Here is a 4,190-nt window from a genome sequence, read left to right as displayed (position 1 = left end):
CAATACAAGAAGGAAATCATTGACTTACAACTGTAGCTATCTACACTAGACCCTATCAACAATCAGTCAAGGAAGGGAGGGGCACATGGGACCTTATCCTTTATCTCTGAACTATTGGCTATTGATTCTGGGAGAGGAGAATCACTGTCTTTAGTTGTGTACCTTCTGCAGAGCTCACCAGGCTCCAACAGATAGCTCCAAATCCATGGTCACACAGATGGCACTGGTTAATTTCAGAGGGTCACAAAACAAAATGAATGAACATGAATGTGAGATTTGTGGGATGGGGAAGAGTGGAGAGGAGTGCAAGGGAAGTAATGGGTGAGCATAGACAGTATTCATGCTGCACATATGAGAAGCTATAAAATAATTTTAATAAAAATGTAATAAAGAGAGCACCATCTTTGTCAAAACAAAACAAACAAAAACCCAAGCATACAAAAACAAGCAAAACAAAACTAACACATAGGCCATTAAAGAGAAAACATATGTAGACATCAAAAAATTACATATGGGAGCTAGGGCTATATTAATAGCTCAGTAGAATGCTGACTTATCATGCACAAGACCCTATGTTCAGTCTACACCACTTCATAACCCCAGCATATGGGGGGGGGGCAGGGTACCTGTAATCTCAGCACTTGAGAGGAATTATTTGGAGTTCAAGGTCATCCTCAACTACATAGGAAGTATAAGGCCAGCTTGGTATATATGAAAGCCTATTTCAAAACAATAGTAGCATTATGCATAGTAGCCAAATTTGGGGGAGAAAACAAATACACATCAACTGATGAGTGGGTTAGATGTTGCATATTCATATAATGGAATGTTGTTTAGTCATTGTCCTAATTTGGTTTCTCTGTTACTGTGATAAACACCATAACCAAAAGCAACCTGGGGAAGAAAGGGTTTATTTCCATTTACAAGCTACAGTTCATTATTAAGGGAGGCCAAGGCAGGAATTGAAACAGGAACTTGGAGGCACAGACACTGGAGAAATGCTGCTTACTGATTGGCTTCCTCTGGTCTGCTCAGTCACCCCTGCTATGTAGCCCAGGTCCAACTGCCCAAGGAGGGCACTACCCACTGTGAGCTGGGGCCTCCTACATCAACCAGCAATCAAGAAAATACCCCATAGACATGCACACAGTTCAGTCTAATGTAGTGAATTTCTAAGTTGAGGTTCCCCCCTCCCAGGTGTCTTTACTTTGTGTCAAGCTGACAAAAACTACCAGCATAGTCACATAAAGGAATGAAAAACTGTTATATTCTACAACATACATGAATCTTGAAAATACATTAAGTAAGAGAAGTCAAATGCAAAAGTCATCTGTGGTGTGGTTTCATTTATATGACGTGTTCAGAAGAAGCAAACCAATGGAATCAAAAAAATCAAAAGTGTTTGCCTGAAGCTGATCAGAGGTAGAGGAAATGTAAAAAGATAATAGTATGCAGTTTCTTTTTGGAGTGATGAAAATGTTGTGAAATTAAATAGTGATGTGGGTTTCACAAATCTCTATGAGTACATTAACAACCACTGAATTACTGAATTACACTTTTTGAATGGATGAATCATGGTGAGTTATATCTAAAAAAACAGTCAGTTTCCAGTCAGCTTATGCATAGTGTAGATGGTATAATCTTCCATGTCCTATGACAAACCCTTCGTTCCAATTTATTGGCCTTATTGGTACACATCACATTCATACGTTTCCTTTTTGTTTTCTTCCTCACCCCCCGTATCCTGCATCACGTAGCACAAGGTCTTGCAAAATATATGGCCCAGAAAATTATTTTAAATGTTAAAAGTGTATTACTAAATACGTTTTCATTTGATCTTGGCCAAAAGGCTAAGACACAAATATTTTTTCATGTCCTCAAGTCCCCTAATAAAAACAATTGTCCAACCTCCATGTTTCATTTTTTTTCCACTAGCCTGAAAATTCCCTGAGGCTAAGATTCCTGCTGGATTCATCCTTATAATTCTTTCTTGCTACCCAATCCTCAGTTCCATGTCAACTGTATACCGAGCAGAGTGCCTGGAATCAAGATGCTCCTTATAATTCTTTCAGAACTCTTATTTTCCCTTCTTTAATTTGAATGTCATCTTGAAACTGGTACCAAGTTCCTATCATTTCTGTACTCACTACTACCCTCTTGTATGTAATCCTACTCTTTACATGTAAGCTATCTATCGATCAATCGATAGGTAGATAGGTGATAGATAGATGATAGATAGATAGATAGATAGATAGATAGATAGATAGATAGATAGATGATAGATATGCTGGGTCAAGACTAGCCTGGAACTCACAATGTAGTTCAGGCTAGCTTCAAACTTGTAGCGATCCTCTTGCTTCTGTCTGCCAAGTGTTTTGATTACCAACACGTGCCATCACTCCCAGGTATAAATTCATAGTAAACAAATTCTCTGTTTTCCCACTTGTCACATTGCATTAATTGTTTTTCCTCAACTCATGTTTCAGATGACTATGTTAGAGTGATTCACCAACACCAGGCAGTGCAACTTGATGTTGCCAAATGTGCAACCTCAGGAGTCGTCCTCAGAACCTCAGGTGCCTTTCTAGTTGGGTGCAGCTGGGACTCTTGACTTACACTGCAGAAGTGAGTTTATCATGAGATAAACTGTGTGTTTAATGAATAATAAGAAGGAAAGATATACTTGAGGACACTTAAGTGTGTTAGGAGAGGAATGTACCTAAGTCCTTCAGCAGTAGCTATTTAACTGATCTGGGGGCTTTTATCTAAAGGAGGCAGTTTATAACTGAAGTTAAGGGAGAAAAGAAAAAAAATATGCTGGTTTATTCATTCCGTCTTTTATTCGCTTTCTATTTTTCATTTTCCTGTGAGGTGTGTGGAGCACGTGGTGCATGTGTGTGTGTGTGTGTGTGTGTGTGTGTGTGTGTGTGCGTGTGTGCATGCTTTTATTTTTTAGATAGGGTCTTAGTATGTATCCCTGTCTCACCTGGAACTCATAGTGATCCAACTGTCTCAACCTCCCAGGTGCTGGGATTACAGATGTGAGCCAATCTCTTACTTTGTGAATTTAAATTTTATTCCATTTCTCTATTTGTGTATGTGATGGGTGGCAGTGAGTGCAAGTTACAGCACATGTATGTAGGTCAGAAGACAACTTAGGGGAATCAATTCTCTCCTTCCATGTCGATATGTCTGCATTTTTCAATCTGGAACATCACCAGACAAAATCACTATATCATATTTCCCCAATCCTCCCATCTTTGCAATATGATATTACTACATAGCCCAGGCTTGCTTCTAACTCTCAGTCTTCTGATTCTGCCTCTGAAAACCTACAGGTGTGCTCCACCACACCCAGCATTTTTTTTCTTTTCTTAATCTGATTTGCAGACTCACAAGCATATTCTTCTACTGATGCTTTCTGCTGATTATTTAATTATAACAATTTCTTCTTTTATTTCTTTCTTAGGATGGGGCTTTATTCATCTCAGGCTATGTAGCTGAAGATTAACTTGGACTTTTGATCCTCTGTCTCTAGACTGCTGAGATCACCATGCCTAGTTTATGCAGTGCTAGGGATCAAACCTAGGGCTTCATGCATGCACTCTGAATAAAGTGCACCAGCCCTATATTTCTCTTTCTAAGTCTGGATTATTTCTCTTAACATGGCAACTATTTTGATAAGAAGTTCCTTTCATGATTGACTTTTGGTATTTGCCATGTAAGTTTCCAAGATGTGTTCAAACACGCTTAATACAAGGAGATGATATTTTAAGCTAAACTGAGTCTTATAGGGACACCATGGAAAGACAGGGAATACTAAAGAGCCATGGGAAGAGAAAGGAGCCACCCTCATGCCAGAGTCTACTTGAAGTCTCTCATCTACTGAGAGTCAAGGATTTTAGCACAGTTAACAATTTTTGCTGTGAAAATTGCGTACATAAAGACAACATTTCCCTTCTATAGAGATATATCAAATAAGAATGTGAAAATAGCAATGAACCTTAGCAATGGCTTAAGGACTATCCATACTCCTTTTTGAACTGAGAATTTCACAAGAATATAAACTCAGTTTGCAGTCAAAACATATCTCTTACCTCCTTCATGACCTAGCAATATAAAAATTCCTTCCACACTGAAAGAGTGGAGCCACCGTATGATTTCATTTACTCAAAAGGAAAGGAAAGAAT

This window comes from Nannospalax galili, unplaced genomic scaffold (assembly GCF_000622305.1).
Source record: "Nannospalax galili isolate Female #2095 unplaced genomic scaffold, S.galili_v1.0 scaffold365, whole genome shotgun sequence".
NCBI lineage: Eukaryota > Metazoa > Chordata > Mammalia > Rodentia > Spalacidae > Nannospalax > Nannospalax galili.
This window is presented reverse-complemented; position numbering follows the sequence as displayed.